Source organism: Hakea prostrata, unplaced genomic scaffold (genome assembly GCF_041222555.1).
Source record: "Hakea prostrata isolate BN-2017 unplaced genomic scaffold, UWA_Hpros_2 contig_152, whole genome shotgun sequence".
Classification (NCBI taxonomy): Eukaryota; Viridiplantae; Streptophyta; class Magnoliopsida; order Proteales; family Proteaceae; genus Hakea; species Hakea prostrata.
Genome location: NW_028291271.1, coordinates 29,389 through 48,032, shown reverse-complemented (window position 1 = coordinate 48,032; position 18,644 = coordinate 29,389). Strand labels below are relative to the sequence as shown.

Sequence of the window (18,644 nt, the reverse complement as noted above, 5' to 3'; positions counted from 1 at the left end):
TTGTCTGGACCGATTCTTGTGAGAAGAACTTCGAAGAGCTGAAAGTTAGATTGACAAGCGCCCCGGTTCTGACTATACCTGATAGTTCCGGTGGATTGACGGTCTACACTGATGCTTCTAAAATCGGTTTGGGCTGCGTGTTGATGCAACACGGAAAGGTAGTGGCTTATGCCTCTCGACAACTAAAGGATTATGAGCGGAACTACCCCACTCATGACTTAGAGCTTGCAGCTGTTGTATTTGCTTTGAAAATTTGGAGACACTATCTATACGGTGAGAAGATCGCCATCTTCATGGATCATAAAAGTTTGAAATACTTCTTCACCCAGAAGGAGCTGAATATGAGACAGAGAAGATGGTTGGAGTTGGTCTTTGACTATGATTGTGACATCCAGTACCACCCGGGTAAAGCAAATGTAGTGGCGGATGCTCTTAGTAGAAAGAGTCAAAGAAAAGAGTTGGATTTAAATGTTTTGAGTCGGCCTTTGTTGTCCTCGATGGAAAGATTTGGTTTGGAAGTGGTCCCTAAGGGTTCGGATTGTATTCTCTATACCATGACTGCAAGATCCTCCCTTAGAGATAGAATTGTTGCCTTGCAAAGTTCTGATCAAGAGTTGAAAGAGAAGATTGATAAAATTGCCTCGAATTCCGAAATGGACCCTGCTTTTAGTACATCTATGGATGGTACCTTATTGTTTAGAGGTAGACTCTGTGTGCCCGCTGTTGATGAAATCAAGAAGGAAATATTGAAAGAAGCACACCAGTCCATCTTTATAGTACACCCTGGAAGTACCAAAATGTACAAGGACTTAAGGGAACATTTTTGGTGGAATGGTTTGAAAGCAGACGTTGAAGACTTTGTTACCAGGTGTGAAACTTGCCAACGTGTGAAAGTTGTTCGCCAACCCCCATCTGGATTACTTCAGCCCCTTCCTATTCCTAGTTGGAAGTGGGAAGATATCTCAATGGGCTTTGTGACTAGCTTGCCGCGGACGAGTAAGGGAAATGACACTATGTGGGTGATTGTTGATAGGTTGACTAAATCAGCCCATTTCATTCCTATGAAGATCACCTACTCTTTGGATAAGCTAGCTAGACTTTATGTGGACAATGTAGTTCATCTACACGGAGTGCCAGTGAGTATCGTTTCGGACCGTGATCCTAGGTTCACCTCAAGGTTTTGGAATGGACTGCAATAAGCCTTGGGAACCCAATTGAATCTGAGTACAGCTCATCACCCACAGTCTGATGGACAATCTGAGCGGACAATTCATATTCTTCAAGACATGCTTAGGTCTTGTGTGGTTGACATGGGTGGAAATTGGGATGAACACCTAGCCTTAGTCGAGTTTGCCTATAACAACAGTTATCAAGCAACAATAGGCATGGCTCCGTTTAAGGCTTTGTATGGTAACACTTGTAGAATGCCCTTGTATTGGACTGAGACTGGTGAAAGAAAAGTCTTAGGTCCAGAGATGATTGAAGCTACCAGTGATATGGTTGAAATGATTCGGGAAAGGATCAAGTCTGCTCAATCTAGACAGAAGTCGTATGCCGACAAGAGAAGAACCGACTTAGAGTTTCCAATCGGAGAGGAAGTCTTCCTTAAAGTATCACCTATGAAAGGGGTGACGAGATTCAATGTGAAAGGAAAGCTTAGTCCCCGCTTCATTGGACCTTTTGAGATTTAGGAAAGGGTTGGACCTGTAGCATACCGCTTGGCCTTGCCTCCGTCACTTGCTGGAGTTCACAATGTGTTCCATGTTTCAATGCTTCGGAAATACCTAGAAAACCCAGAGCACATACTACAGCAAGCACCCGAAGGACTTAGTGCCGATCTTTCTTACGATGAAGGACCAGCCGAGATCCTAGATAGAAAGGACAAGCAGTTGCGGAATCGCACCATCCCTCTGGTGAAGATTCGATGGAAAAACCATACCCCTGAAGAAGCTTCATGGGAGAAAGAAGAAGACATGAAGGAGAAGTTTCCTCATCTTTTTGGAAGCACAGGTACGCTTTCAATTTCGAGGACGAAATTCTTTTAAGGGGGGAGAATGTAATATCCAGCCCTATTCTAACCTTGACCACGACCCGGATCCTTTGTTGTATTCAGGTCCGAGGACCCGAAGCGGTGGAAGAAGAGATTTATGGACCATTCTGATTGATGATCATGATTCGGAGACCGAGCCCATGGACATTGACAATGATACCCCTTGCTTAAATGCATTGTCAGTGTTTAAGGAAAGTCTGCGCATCGGAGAAGATTAATATGGTTGATGTACCAGATGACCTCCTGTGCACAATTCGAAGGTATTCCCCGAAACTAGACTTCTTGATTGAATTGTGGAAGAAAACCTCACTCAATTTGACCTTGTATAGCCTTTCAAATCCCTACTTGAAGTTGCTGTTCTAAACCTGAGTTTTCTGCTGAAAATATTTTGGTCGATCCTTTTGGTCGATACCATCGACCAAGGACCATCGACCAAAATATCCCAGATCTGCCAAGTTAATGATTCCATGGAATATTCCTTTTCTATTTAATATGACCTCGAGCCTTGAGCCTTTTGCAATCATTTTTCTCACACAGGGAACGTGGGGAGAGCTTCCCAAAGCAGCTCCTTGGTTAGTGTGAAGGGTATCTCATCAAAGACACTTAGTTTATCATTGATTCTTGTCTTCATCTTCCACACTAAGGTATGACTCCTCATTCCACTCTCTACCCTACCATTTTCTACTCTTTTCTATTGTCATCTTGCTGATGAGACATTTGGAATGGTGCTGCAACCTTGCAACCACCACTCCAAGTGCCTACTCATGCTCAATCCATGATTCCCTTAGCCATTCATTGATGCTATGCTTATATCTCATGCCTAGCATATGTATTCCATGATTTACCTATTAACATCATACCATTTGATATCAAACTGAGCTATAGAGTGTATTATGTTCATGTTTAACATTGCCATATGATTCCAATCGAATTTCTATTAGTTCCTCTAGCTATTGCATGCTATTCCTCATCAATGCAATCAATTCCAACTCATGCCATGATGTTTATCACTTGAACTTGATAGCTCAAATTGGGGCTTTTTAATTAGACCATTGGATTGGGTTAATTCCTTGATTTATAGTGTCCTACTACTGTTGTTAAGTATGCCTCCAAGTTTCAGATTGATCCGAACACCGGAAGACTCATTTCGGACCAAAATCCCCAAAATCCACTATTCTGCCCTGAGGACAATTTTGGTCGATCCTTTTGGTCGATACCATCGACCAAGACCATCGACCAAAGTTGTTGCTGACAGCAACCTTGGTCAGTTTTGACCCAAATGACATCCGATCTTCCCGACTTCTTTTCTAACTTATTATTGATGTTTGTTTAGGGCCTTAACAATTCTATTGGACTATTCTTGGTATTCTCAATTCATCATCAACTCATCCAAGGTAAGGATGGTTATATCCATAAACATATAAGTCATCAAATATTGAACTGTGCTTTATTTAAAGAATGAAATCCCTAAATTTCCTTTCAATCATTATGAGACTGTTACATATGTGTTAGAACAATAGCATTTAAATCTTTATACTTTGTTGTGTTACTTTATCATTTTGATTTGCTTATGTTTATAATGATTCGTTTCAATATCATGATTTGATTACTATTATGAATATGCATTGGATGCATGAGAAATGATGAGATTGGATGTGTGATTGCTTACGTATGACTTGGGATTTGGGGAGTGTCCTACTGACACTTCTGTCCTTGGGCATCGGAGGGAATAGTATGGGATGTTCTCCGATGGTGCCTATCCACACTCTCCCGAGTTATTGGATGACATACATAGGATTGTCTAGTTGTGTGGCTAGGTTCATTCTTGTCGTGTCAGACCCGAATCGGAAGGGCATTGAGACCGAACAACCCGTGGTAGTGTATGGTTGGATGGGCGCTCTAGGCCGGTAGCCAATCCGGTAGGGGACATAAACCATGCTACGGATACCTGAAAGGGGCCATTTATTGGTAGAGTTGCATATGGATAAACTTGGGCTCACGGGCGCTCAAGACCGGTAACCAATCCGTGAGGGGACGTGAGAGCTTCCCGTTTACTATATGTGGATGACCAATAGGGTTGATGAGTCCGAAATCCGGGATTTCGCTGACTCTAGTGTGAAGGATACCGGAAAGGATCGCCGAGGGCGAGGAATGGACTTATCTGAATCTGACTTAACCGACTGAGTAGATGACTTGCATTGGGCTAGGCTTTACTGTGACATGCGCCAGTACTTGACCAAATGGTGATGTGAGAGAGTTGTGACCGATCCCCTTACCACGGCTTTTTGATGACTTTACCGATCTTCCCGGGCATTCCCAAGATATGGAAATGGGAGAGTGACTGACGACCCAGAGAAGTACGGTGCTATGACTTAAAGCATGTCTACCCTAGAGACCAGCATTCATAGAGTTAGGCTCATATCTGCATCATATGTTCCATATCACATTGCATTATTATATGTTCTGAATGTGTATGATTTCTAATTATGGAATAACTTCCTTGCTGAGTTCTTCGAACTCTTTCCTTTTTGTGCAAATGTTTTAGATTACATTCCAGGTACCGAAGATTACGATGGCACCTCCTATTAGGCGAACTATGATTCCACATACTACCCTCCGGGTAGTGGCGTCGGTGAGGATCCGTATATTGGAGCCGAGGAGGATTACTATCCGCACCAGGGTTAGCCCCACAGTTGTGCGGGAGTGGCAGCGTTGGGTTTACTTCATCCGTACGGTTGAGGAGACTACCATTAGTATAGAAGAAACCCTAGCATAGTGCCCCATTCCCCTGGTGTATTTGTGGAACCTTGGATATTCTAAATAACTTGTCTTTGAATTATTCTGGTGACACTTGGATATGTAACTAACTTGATTTACTTCTTTTCCGCTGCTCTGAGAGGGTGGCTACCACACCTTCTCACCCTTTTTGATTTTGATCACACTTTATTATTATCTATACTCCGCACTCTGATTTAGTTAATCTTATCTTATTCATGATACTTAGTATTAGCTGTTTTTTCCATTATTTCTTCTCCCCCCTTATTTTTTTTTCCTTGTGGGGGGGGGGGGCCGCCCCCCCTCCTCCCTCCCCGGCCCGGCGCCCCCCCCCCCCCGCTCCCCATGGGGCCCCCCGCCGGGTGGATGTGACAAGAGGCATCAGTAGAAGCTATGGGAATCTGACCTGAAGATTCACCAACAGCAGTCTCCTTACCCTTAAAAGATTCACCGGATGCAATCACCTCACTGGCCACAACCTTCGTCAATGCTGGAACAGTCTTCTTGCAGGACTTCGCCCTAATAAAGTTTGGATCGATTCTGGGAGGCACTGCAAGTACAGAAAAAGCCGTATCAGTACGAAAATCCAACAACATAAGGAAAAAGGGAAAACCCTAGTTCTTTGTCAGATATGAACTACTCAGAATACCCATTAAGTAAACCCCAAGTATTACTACTGTGGAGTTCACCCAGAGGGAAGGGGGAGATTTGTGATAGACAAAGCAAAAAAGCTCACTTGTTCAGAAGTTGATAAAAAATATTGTTGGAGTACGAGGAATATGGATGCAGAGCAAGAAGACGGAATGTCATTTTGCAAATCTAACTTGTAGATAGAAGGATAGATGGAAAGTACCCTTGAAGGACTTAAATAGCCTCAGGTAGTGAGGCGACGGTTAAGAGCCAAAGGCAACCAAAGGCCCAGATCGAAGAAACGCTTCGAATTCTTCAACAAGCAAGATCAACGGTCATAAGGAAGCCACGTGGAAATATGCACCTGATACAAGAATACCTCCAACCGTCGCGCCACCATTTAAATAACGGTTGTATTACCAATTCATTGAAAGAAGTGAGTGGTATACAAGGGCAGGGAAACGTTTGGACTTTGCAATAAATAAAGGAGCAGTGGGGAATACAGAAGCTAAAGCATCTTTCCCGAACGTCTCTTCATGATATCTTAAAGATTATCCCCCGTCAAGGTATACGAAGTTAAGTGATAAGTTTTATCATTTATATTTGATTTCCAAGACAAGCTTTTGGATAGGAGATGAGGAAATATTAAGGCAATCATTGAAAAAGTCTCTTTTCATTAATGAGTAGGATCAATCTTTACAAAAAAAAAAACGAAGAATAACTCCCTACGCTTCTTCCTCATTATCGCCCAAAGAGTCCTGCACAGAAGAGCCTTTCTCAGGATCGTCATTATCAAGGTCCTTTTCAGCGGCAGCCTGTGAATTGTCTTCTTGAAGGGGTGGTTCGTCAGCAAGATATTCCTCATATTTCGGGTCAGTTGGAAAAGGATCATTCTCTTCCAAAGCCCAGTTAGGGAAGTCCAACTTAAGCTTCCCGAAGACCTCTTTGTGACACACCTCATGAAAGGGAGTTGTATCAAAGGAAGGGATAGATCCGAGGATCTTTTCCCAAACATCATTCTGCCCCAAGCGATAAGCTTGGATGTTGAAGGCGCCTAGCAGGTTAGAGAAAGGATCGCTGTTCAACTACTTTCGAACACAATCCCTTCGAAGCTCCGGCTTGATATGCTCGGGTTTGCTTGGAACTGCCATGTTCAGTATACTGTCATTCTCTATGGACTTAAGCTCAAGTCTGTCACCGAACAACGTGGCAGCTACTTTCTGTTTCCTAGCCTCGCGTTCGGTAGTAAAAGCACAGGCATTTGAAGAGTCGAGATCATTTTTCAGAGATTTCATCTCCTCATTATGTTTCACCTTCAGCTCTTCGACCACTGTCTTCAGCCGATTTATTTCAGAATTTGCCTTCGCCAAATTCTCTTCACACTGCAGCAAGGAGCCATTACGACCCACCCGGCTCAATGCCTCCATGTGCTGATAAAAGCTCAACACAACATTCCTAGGGACGAGGAAATTATCAGAAGAGATCATAAGAGATTATGAAAAGCAATTAATGAAAGATCAGGAAGGCCGGTACCTTGTGGACTGACTAACAAGAGCATCATCATCCAGGACTTCAAAGGCTTGACAATTGGCGAGCGTGAAGATCGAGAGAACTCCATTCTGCAGCTTTCTCGGGTCCTGTGTTGCCCTATCGATCCGCTTCAATGTCCACCGAGGCATGAAAACCTCCTTGCAATCTTCAGGTATTTTTGGATTTTTTATGGAAGGAAGCATCAAGCGTATCGTGCTTCCTTTTGGTTCGAGCGGTGGAGGAGATATTTGGCTTTTCCACCATTGGTTTTTTTCCCTTTTCCCGAGCGTCAACCACGAGCTTTAAGTTCCTGATACCCTTGTAGGAAGGGTTGGGAGAGGGAACAGAAACCTCTTGTTCGGCGCTTAAGGCTCGGGCGACCGGTTCTTAGTCTGTCACAACGGCCCCGGCAGCCTTTGCCCGAAGATTCTCGGGGTTCATTCTTGGAGGCACCGCAAAGAAGGACAAAAATCAGGATTGCAAAAAGACATATCATTCTTAGAAAATCGAAAGGTGGTGGTTAAGAAGCTCACAATGAGCAAGCCCCCAATACTGAAGGATGGAGTTGTACTCCACTTAAAGTCCATGTATCTCCTGATAGCATGGAATTGATTTGATCTTCCTGACGGCCATCTCGTCTTCTTTGGATAAGGGAAGGACCCGGTTACATTTAGAGTATGAAGTATACTGTTTCCCAATGGTCGGGAAGTTGAGATCCGACCGAGGCGCTCGACAGAAAAATATCGCTCGGGCCATCCTTTGTGATTGGAAGGGCAAGTTCCTTTGGCAAGAATGCTGCCCCTCCAGCCAAGCTCAGTCTTATTACGCTTGGAGAGCACAACCCAGCCAGGAGGATGGGAAATAGAAAGAAGATGAAAGTGCACAAAAAGAGCAAGAGAGGGAGTAATGCCAAGTTTAAAACAAAAACCCAAGAAGCCGACGATGAGATGCCAGCTATTAGGAAGGATCATTCCAAGGCAAATGTCCCAATGATTCAGGATGGCTGCAAACAAAGGATTGAAAAAAGGAAAGCGAACCCCGCTTTCCAGTGCATCTATGTATAGGGAAAATTCGCCTGGAGGGGTCGAATCAACCCTCTCATCGTGGTTGGGAACCCTAAGATGATAAGAAGGAGGAAAATCAAAACCCTGGATGGCCGAAAGAAGAGTTTTCTCCTTATAAGAGGAGGGAATGTAACCGGTCCACCATTAGACCTAGAAGTTTGTTTTGACTGCCCAGAAGACTCGGCAGTCACCCTAGGAGTCTTGGATGGTCCAGACTCAGGAAAGGCAGAAGAAGTCTCAGCTTTTCTTTCTAATCTTTTCTTGTTAACTTCTGCAAATTCACGCCAGAGAACAATTAGGGTTTTATTATCACTATCTGACTGCTCAGAAGGAAGGGAAGCAAAGGCCTTGTTACCACTACTATTACTGACGCTGGGCACAGGGAAGCTTCAGAAGAAACCCTATTATCCTCCATTACTAAAGCTTCAGTACGGTATAAACAGAAAAGAAAAAAAAAAAAAAAAAAGTTGGAGACAGGAAGTTTACTTTGCAAAGGGATCAGTAAACTTACTAATTCAGTGATGCAAAAAGCTCGAGAACAAGAAGGTGCGAAGCAGACGACGAAGTTTCAAATTTCCAGACAAGAAGAATGAAACCTACGAAGACAACGAACCGCTTTTAAGCACCCGCACGAGTGTTCGAGGAATTGGACGATCGAGATTGATTCAACATCGACGATCGAGATCAAGAGACGGTTTGAAAGTTTGAACTCATGAATCCAAATCAGGTGTTCGAAAACCGTCGCTTGGGTTACGTGAGCCACGATCATTCGACCGCAATAAGACGCGTGGCGTTACCCTCACAACGCTCGAAGAAAAGTGACCACCACATTAAATGTGACATGACATTTAGTGGGATATGCAAAGATTATAGCTTGATGAGGAACCCAGTTAAAAACCAAGCCCTCGGAATCGACCGAACGCTTGGTCTGGGGGGCTCGTGATATGGAGGAAATATGATCGAACCTGGTTCATACTTGGTTTGACCCTCGACCCCGGTCAAGACGAAAGGAATTGACTCACTTCCGAGCGAGCCGGGTCCAGGAGGTAGCTTGCTGAGGAAGAAAACCAAATCAGCCACAAGCACGCCTTAGTCCGACATATGGACTAGGTTAATTTACCCTAGTGATGGCAGACTCAACTTGGCGGCTGTCACTTATCGCTATTGAAGGGATAATCATCGGATAACCGTGAGGTTATCTCAGGAGTCCTCTACTAGTTCAAACTAGTAGAAGTCTATCGCTCAACGGATCTAACTGTTAGAATCCAACGACTATCCGAAGAAGGCTCAAATGCATCCAACGAAGAAGATTCGAAGGTACACTCTATATAAACCTTACTTACCTACAAGGTAAGAAAGGAAACCAGATCCATACACACACCTTTGGACATAAACACTCATATGCTTAGGATCTAGATCATATTCCAGTTATTCATTCCTTAGCTTTGTGTGTCTAGCAGAGTCGTTTGTGATTAAGTTCATCGACTGACTTAGCCTTCGGAGGTGGACTCCCGACCTCAGCGGTCGGGCCACAACTGATGCTTTCGTTTTGCAGGTCATTCCAAGGAGATCTAAGGGCTGAGCAGATTTTGGACGCATCAAAATCCCATTGCAGATCTTCTCTCTTTTCTCTCTGCATTTTAAATGTATGATCTAGGGGTCCTATGATGGTATTGAATCTTTGAGACCTGATAAATAATTTGATGTCAAATACAAGCATTTTCATCTGAGGACTCCGGATGCAATTCTATCTTTTATTTTATTTTTGGATCGGTTCATGTAGAATGATGAAGTATGCACTGGGCTCTAAGGAGATTTAAATATGCATTAATTGATGGAGATGCAGCCTAGAAAGCTATCTCTGACATCCTTCAATACCATATATTTTTCTTCCTTCCTTCCTGGGTTCTTCCCCTATTGTTTCAAGTATAGCATTGGCTTTCAACTCAAAATGTTCCCTTTCAAAATTCTCCTGGTTTCTTCTGGTTTTCCTAATGTATTTCACTATTTGAACGGCAATAATATCTCTGCAACTGCAAGTGGAAATAACCAGATAAACCTCCTCATTGATTGACTTCCCTGACGCTTAGTTTTGGGGCTAATTCTGTGATTTTAAAATAGAGATTGGTTGGTGAAATTTGGAACAAATGTTGAACATGTAACTAGGGAATAGAAAAGAGCCTGCAACGTGACTATCTTGGGAGAGGCCATTCCTTACTATTTGGGTGTGGGTTTGTCTTAGATGTTGCAGAGAAGTGATGCAACTGGTGTTTAAGAGGGTTGAGAGAGTTTTCTGTGAGAGTTGAGAGTTGTATTTGTTGTTTACTGGAGTGCTTTCATTCGGTACAAGTTGGTGAGAGCCAGCTTCTGTAGCCATTGTTGTGGTTATCCCTCCAACCATCGGATTTTGCTTGGGAGCAGTTGGCGGCGGAGGATTCCAAAGAAGAAGGTATGAAAAGAGGATTTCCGAGCAGCTTGGTTCACATGGCTCCAAACAAACCGATCGTGGTTCGAGTTAGAAGCTAAAAAACCGGCATTGCTTCCACTTAAAATTTGATTTTCTGCATGTGCCTTAAATCTGTGCTGCTGCACAATCTTGTTCGTCCCTTCAGCCGGATGAACCTACAAGAATGAGCTCGACCGTGGAGGTCTAGTTTTCACCTCCGACGATCTAGTTAGGAATCCGACTAAGGAAGACAAGAAAGTAATGAACAATAATAATACCAATAGTGATCGTTCTATTCAGCGTACCTTTCTCTTGTGTTGTCATACATTTTTATAGCTTTTCTATGTAAGAGTTTAACTGAACTCAAACATTAGTTAGTCGGCAATAGGAATCTCAGTAATTAAATCCTACTCGAATACGAATAGTTGGATTCTATTGGAATACTGTTCTTCTTGGAATATGGCTTACTATTCCGCCGACTTCACTTTGACCAGTTCGGGTTGGTCCGACCTGGTTGGTCTAGCCAAACTGATTCGGGTTCAACCGAATTGGTTTAGGCCAGTTTATATTTTCCTTTATCATAAGCCCCCCAGTCTCTGAAGTCTGAACTTCACCTTGTTCAGACTTTAGAGATTCGATGATCGAACATGTCTTCATTTCCGACCAGCTTAACTTGAGATCTCCGGGGAATTGATTTGTGAGATATTTATGGCTGACGTCACCTGACAAACTACAGCGCCGTAAAATGAGAAATGACAGTACACGACTTTTTGCACGTCACCTTTTTGGACACGTGTTCAGGCAATTATGACCCTTCATGATCTTTTTTGAATTTTTAAAAGGCAGGAATTTCAACTGTCCTTCATGCTCTATTTGATCCCTTAGATCTGAATCTTTGTAGAGATTGAGTTTCTCTGGCCGTTGGATGGAGGTACTCTTGAGGACTTTAGATTGGGATTTTTTGTGGAAGTTTTGTAGCCTTCTTTTTGGATCCGTTAGATTGGGATCTTCTGTTTGTAAACAGTATAAAACCCATCTATTTTCTCTTTCATTTTCATTTCTGCTTTAAGTTTCCTCATCTCTGCGAAGACGAAGAGTGTTGCAGTGCATTTGGAAGCTTTCTTTGGTCCTTTTCTGGAGCTCTTTCTTTGATTCCTTTAGCAAGTAAGTTTGTCTCTTCCTTCTAATTCTTTTGATGGTTTTTATTTTTGCATTCAGGTTGTATTCTGAGTGTACTTTCCCTTTCCTTTTTCTTGTACTCTACTTGTCTTCCTTCTTCTTCTTCGTTTATTGTAACCGTAGCTTTGGGTTAGTAATGGGTGTCAAAAGAAAGCCTCTAGACCTCCTAGAGTTTCCTCTAGTTAGCCATCATCCGAAAGTGAAATTGTTCGTTCTAGAAACAGTGGAGCTACCTCCTCCGACTATAGTGACATGGAGAGTGATACTTCTGTAGACCCGACCTTATCTCCTGGCACTCGTCCGAACATGCTTAGTAACGAGGAGTTTAGGACCTTAAGTATTCGTGCCCGGTTTAGTGCCAATAGGAGAAGATGGTTAAACAGTTTGTCTCCATCCGAGCTTGCATTTGAGAGAAATCATCCTAGGACTTCCGAACACATAGACTTTGATCCTAGTAGTTCAAGTCCCAGCTTTTTTTCCTTCCGAGCTGACCGAGAGTGATCATCAGAGCTCGGTATGTAATACTTGATGACTTTGTGATCAGGCCAGCTTCTCACGAACGTGCTCACCGACCTCCCCTGGGTGAGTTCGCTATTTATGAGGATGCTTTTATTAGTGGTTTTAGGCTTCCCGTGCACCCAGTCTTTGCAGATGTTCTTAATCATTTTGGGATGTGTCCGAGGACATTGGCGCCAAATAGTTGGCATAACATAGTTTGTTTTTGGGGCTTCTGTCAACAAGCTGAGGCCGGTGTAATTCTGACCTTAAATTTATTCCTTCAATTATTTATGGATAAGAAGCAAGAGCAAAGTCGTTGGTTTTACCTTTCAAAGCGAACTTCTTTGCAATCTGGATGGGAGGGTAATTTTATAGGAACATGCACCCTTCCTACCAATACCAAGGGTTGGAGATCCCAGTATTTCTTTGTCCATTCTTCTTCTTCTTCTCCTCCCAGCTTTCCGACCTCCTTGCCCAAACAACCCAGGGAGTATTCAAATGCCATCCCTCCTCTTTCTCGTTCCGAACAGGAAGCAAGGGATCGTATTCGAATATCCCCATTGAAGATCGGAACTTGCTTGCTATGAATGGATATTGTCCGGAATATCCGAATATCCTTCATCATTGGGGGTTCTTGACGGGTAAGATGTGTCTCTTCTATTTTTTGTTTGGTTCCTAATCATCTTATAACTCTGAGTTATCTTACTCGGAAAAGTGATGCAGTGATGCTCGGAGAAGAAGATTTCGAGGACATTGCCTCTACTACGCAGCAAGTGGAGAAAAAACATCCAACTAAGCTGGATAAGGTTCTAGCCGGTTGTGTTTCTTCTCCTAAGGGGAAAGCAGCTAAAGTTTGGAAGGAGAATCATGCCGATCTGCCTCCCCGTCCTTTAAAGAAAGTGGACAGCTCGGGCACTAGTTCTGAGAAGGCTTCGAGTTCCGATCCTCTCCCATCTTTGGGTGATGATATTTCTTTTAAGGATGTCCCTAGATCGGAGGCGGGAGCTTCAAGGCCGTCCAACATTCTCCGACCAGAGTGGTCGTTGGATACTGGCTCCTCCGTATTTGATGGCACTTCTTCTGTCATCTCCCGAATTGCCAACAAGTGGATGTCTGGAGTGCTTCTTCTTGCTGATATGGCTTATCTCCAGGGGTTCGGTCGTCTCAAGGCCCATGCTATTACTGTTAGGTATGTGACGACCACCTATCTTTTGACGCTTCATTCCTTTTGTTTTTGTATTTAACCATCCTTTCTTTTGGTTATAGGATGGCTTGTGCTTTGGTTCAATCTGTAGGTCAAAGCATTCACTCTGCTCGGGAGGATTACTTTGCCCTACAGAAATCTGAGCAACGTGTTAAGGAGTTGGAAACTGAAGCGTCGTACTTGAAGTTGAGCAAGGATTCTTTGATTGCTCGGGAAGCCGAGCTTCTCAGCGAGGTTGCTGCTTTAAAGGGGAGAAATGAGGCTATAAAGCTTGAAAAAGCCTCTCTTCAAACTAGTTTGGAAGAATCCCAAGGTTCCTTGGTCGGTAAGGATGCTGAGATCTCTAGCCTCCGAGCCAAGTTAGAGAGCTCGGATCACCAGGTGGCAAAGTTGATGAAGGCAGCTGAGGAGAAAGCTCCTTTTGTCTTTGAAGATATCCCCAACGAGCTTCGCTTTGAGGTGATAAAGAGGTGGGTCAAGACATCCAGCTGTAGGAAGTTCATGGCCAAGGTAGCTGCACCAGGATACATCTATGCTCGGCATCATGCTTATCAGGGTATCATTGCAACTTTCAAGGACTTGGACTTGGAAAGATTTCAAGATTTGATCGATCCTGGAATCTATGACGACCTTAAGATTCCCCGTCCTTCCTGGTGTGCTGCTCAGCCAAGGTTTCCCAAGCCTCAACCGATTGAAGTAGCTGAATTTCTAGATTCCAACTGGGATCCTTTGCCTGAGGTTGGTAGCTTGGGAACCTCTACTTCGAAGAGTGGGTTAGTTATGAAGAAACCGGAGAGCAAATCTTAGCCTACTTTATTGTAAACCCTATTTATTAGAGTTTTGGAGCTTTTTTGAGACCGTGTTCTGTTAGGGTCTTTTTTTTGTATGACCTTTTTGGCTTTGATTTGCTTTATGCCATTCTCTTTTTGTAATCTCTATTTTTTTTGGAATGGAATAGTTTATTTTAATATCCAAAGATGTTTTGGTCGATCGTTACTTCTGCCTTTTCGAACATAAAAGCTTGGTTGTTTGTATACCTGATCAGATCTTTTTGGTGCCTAATAGGTTTAGGGCTTTTAATGCCTAAGGAACTTTAGGTCTTTCTTTCCCGACCCGAGTAGGTCGGTTTTTGTTGCCTAGTGAATTTCTTGGTCTTTTTGTGCCTAAGGAGCTTAGGGCTTTTAATGCCTTAGATCTTTCCTTCTCGACCTTAGTAGGTCAGCTTTTGATGCCTAGTAAATTTGTAGGTTTTTTTTTTTTTTGGCCCACGGAGCTTAGGACTTTTCCTAAGGATCTTAGGGCTTTTTTGTGCCTAAGTAGCTTAGGTCTTTTTGTGCCTAAGGAACTTAGGGCTTTCTTGTGCCTAAGTAGCTTAGGTCTTTTTGTGCCTAAGGATCTGAGGTCTTTTTGTGCCTAAGGAGCTTAGGTCTTTTGTGCTTAAGGAGCTTAGGTCTTTTTGTGCCTAAGGAGCTTAGGTCTTTTTGTGCCTAAGGAGCTTAGGTCTTTTCACGCCTAAGGATCTTAGGTCTTTTTGAGATTTCATTCATTTCTCTACTCCCCGATCATCTTAGCTCGGTATTTTGATTTGAGCTGTGATGATATGCAACGGATTAACAAAATTTCAAAAACTTTATTCAACTCTGTAAAAATTTCAAAGTGTCTAAATTAAAGATTATGACATGAATGTATAAAGGGACTGGGATTTTAGAAAATTTTGTGAGGATTTTATACTATTCTATTGATAGTATTTCCTCAAATTGTTCGAGTTCCAGGTCCGAGGTATTAATTGCTCGGTTTCTGGATCTCACAGCTTGTATGCTCCAGGGGCAACCTGTTGTACTACAATGTATGGGCCTTCCCAATTTGGAGCTAGCTTTCCTTGATTTGTGGGATTAGAAGCAGACGATTTTCGGAGGACTAAATCTCCAGGGAGATATTGTCGTGGTTTAACCTTCGCATTGTAATATGTCGCAATGCGTCTCTAATATTCTTCCAGACGATACTGTGCCTTATCCCTGATTTCTTCAATGAAATCTATGCTTGTCCTCATTCCTTCTATGTTTGCTTCTTCATTAAACTATTCCTCTCTGATAGATCCGACTTTAACTTCCACGGGAATCCGAGCTTCGCTTCCACACACTAGTCGGAATGGTGATTCGCCAGTGGTCATTCTAGCAATAGTTCGGTAAGACCAGAGAACTTTAGGTAGCTCTTCTACCCATCTTCCTTTGGATTGATCCAATCTCTTCTTCAATCCTTTGGGTATTGATCTATTGGTAACTTCTACTTGACCATTACTCTGTGGATATGCTACAGAAGACCAACGATGTTCTATACCTTGCTCTTTACAAAATCGTTCGAACTCAGAATTTTTGAACTGTTTTCCGTGGTCGGTGACAATGATCTTTGGGATACCATATCGATATATGATATTATGTGTGATGAACTTTTTCATTTGGTCGGTATTAATGGATGCCAGAGCTTCGGCTTCAACCCATTTAGTGAAGTAATCTATCGCCACCACCAGGTACCCTCTGCTTCCTAACGCCTTTGGTAATTTTCCTACCAGGTCTATTCCCCATCTAGTGAAAAGAATTGGAGAGAGTGTTGATGTTAAGGGCATTGCAGGGGCATGAGGTATGTTGGCATGTGCCTGGTGTAAAATCCAGCCTTATCCTAACCCTAACCTGGCCCGGATTTTATACTGTTGCAAGTCCGAAGACTCGAAGTGGTGGTAGAAGAGACCTGTGGGCCCTCTTAGTCGATGATTCGATGCTTGATACAGAGCCTATGGACATTGACAATGATGCCCCTTACTTGAGCACATTGTCAGTGTTGAGTGAAAATCTCCGCATCGATGAAGATTGAATTAGTTGAAGCACTTCTTGGAACCCCGTGATCAATCCGAAGGTATTTTCTGAAACTAGACTTGTTGATTGACTTGTAGGAGAAAACCCCGCTCGATTTGACCCTGTATAGCCTCCCGAATCCACTCCTGAAGTTGCTATCATGGCTTTGTTGATTGCTTGGTCGACTAACAATCGACCAGCCAGTTGACCAAGAGTAATGGAATTCAAAAATTCACTAAATCACTTCCCATTTTGCCCCTACCTTTTTGGAACTCATGAATGAGGACCTAAACTAATCATTGGCACTCCAGAGCTTGAGGTTGGACACTTTCTTGGGCTATTCCTTGATGTTTGGGAAGATCTTTGACTCCAATCATTAGTGTATACATTAATCATCAACTCAAGGTATGATTTCTTCTATTTTTCTTCTAATCTATTCATTTTTTCTATCAATTGATGATCTTGAAACCATGGCTGAAGTGCTGCAACCTTGCAAACACTTAACCATGAGTTTCCCCCTTTCAATTCCTTGATCCTTCCCCACTCATGCTATGTTATGATTAAAATGAGATTAATTGCACTCCATCACATTGATTCTATTCAATTTAACCTATTTTGATTCAAATCTGATATGTAGATGCATGTTAAGCTTAGACTATAATGAAATTAAGATTCTAACTTGATTCTTAACACTCATTTGATTGATTCCCATCATCCTTTACAATTTCTATCAATTCCAATTTAATTCTTGTTAAGTATCATATAGAACCTAAGATTTTCGATTTGGGCATTTTTGATTGAACCGTTGGATCATCATGAAAATTAGTGTGTAGTATCCTCTTACTGTTATAAACATGCCCTCCAAATTTAGTGACAATCGGAGCACCGGAAGGGCAGTTTCGGATCAAGTTTCCATTGCTGCCCTGTAGTTAACAAGTCTTGGTCGACTGACAGTCGACCAAGCCAGTCCACCAAGAGCTGTTAAGACCCCTTGTCACATCCTCCCAGCCGGTACCCTAACTGGCATACCCGAGAGTGTGATCCACAGCCCCGAAGATCAAGTATCGAGGAAATCATCCTCCCACATGTGCAATAACATAATCATGAACAGAAATAAATCAAGGTTTAATATTATAAACAAAGTTCAAAACAAGAAATGAACAATCAGAATAATCAAAGTGCAGAAAGATACCAGATATCCAATGATATCAAAAAGGAGTGAAGTGAGGCGGAAACTCACTTTACCAAAATAGCGGAACGTAGTATAAAAATCAAAAGGGATTACAACTGAAACAAATGTACTAATAAATAAACTAAGATCAAGCGTCTTCAAGTTTATAGATAACGTCTTCATAAGTATGGACTTCATCAATCCAATGAATCCGTTCTAACTCTATGCCGTTCTCAAAAGTAGTACGCAGCTTGATCCGCCGGGGTATCATCAAAGTAATCTTGATCGTTGCCAGCACTTTGCGTGTAATACGCTTCATTAGCTTGTGCTTCGCTGTACTACTCGTCATAGTATTCTGGTATCTCAGGATAATCTAACAAAAAGAAATATACAACGGGGAATGAGTTTCAAGAAACTCGCATAAGGTAGTTAATCCGTAACATCATAGATAACATGTGGCAAATCATAACATGATGCAATGCAGTATGAAACAAGTAATGTATGTATGCATCTAACTCTATGTATGCTGGTCTCTATGGCAGACATGCTTTAAGTCATAGCACCGTACTTCTTTGGGTAGGTCACGCATACGGCTCCTGTTGGTAGTGGGTCCGGGCATCCCTCTCGGACAAACCATGGTAGGTGTTAAGTCAACACACTCTCTCACAACCATTTGGCATAAGTACCGGCGCATGTCAGGGAAAAGCCTAGCCCTTTGCAAGTCATCTATTTAATTACATCAAGTCAGTTCAAGATACTTCCATTCCTCCCCTCTCGGGATCCTTTCCGGTATCCTTCACACTAGAGTCACGGATATTACTCACCGGACTCATCAACCCTATTGGTTATCCACATATGGTAAATAGGAAGCTCTCATGTCCTCTCACGGATATAACTCACCGGTCTCGAGCGCGCATGAGCCCAAGTCTAGCCATATGCAACCCTCCAATAAATGGCCCCCACAATGTGATTCCCGTCCTCTCACGGATATAACTCACCGGTCTTGAGTGCCCGTGAATCCCCATTGCTACCACGGGTCGTTCGGTCTCAATACCCTTCCGAATCGGGTATGATATAACAGGGGTATATCCTAGCCAAACACTGCTAGACATCCCTAGGTATGACAACCATTGATTCGGGAAAGTGTCGATGGGCAACCCCGGAAACATCCCATACTATTTCCGATAATGTCCAAGGACAGAAGTGTCAAAAGGACAGTTCCCAATCCCAAACCAAACTTAAGCAAAC

The 18,644-nt window shown here is 42.8% G+C and overlaps 2 non-coding genes across 2 annotated transcripts; both read left to right on the top strand.

Annotated features, from left to right (window-relative positions):
- Nucleotides 1-9,709: 9,709 nt before the first annotated feature.
- On the top strand, nt 9,710-9,783 carry LOC148998761 (small nucleolar RNA R66). Its single transcript, XR_016171119.1, has one exon. It is a non-coding gene; the product is annotated as a small nucleolar RNA R66 (small nucleolar RNA).
- A 46-nt stretch (nt 9,784-9,829) lies between these two features.
- On the top strand, nt 9,830-9,917 carry LOC148998760 (small nucleolar RNA snoR118). The gene has a single exon (XR_016171120.1). It is a non-coding gene; the product is annotated as a small nucleolar RNA snoR118 (small nucleolar RNA).
- The last annotated feature ends 8,727 nt before the right edge of the window (nt 9,918-18,644 follow it).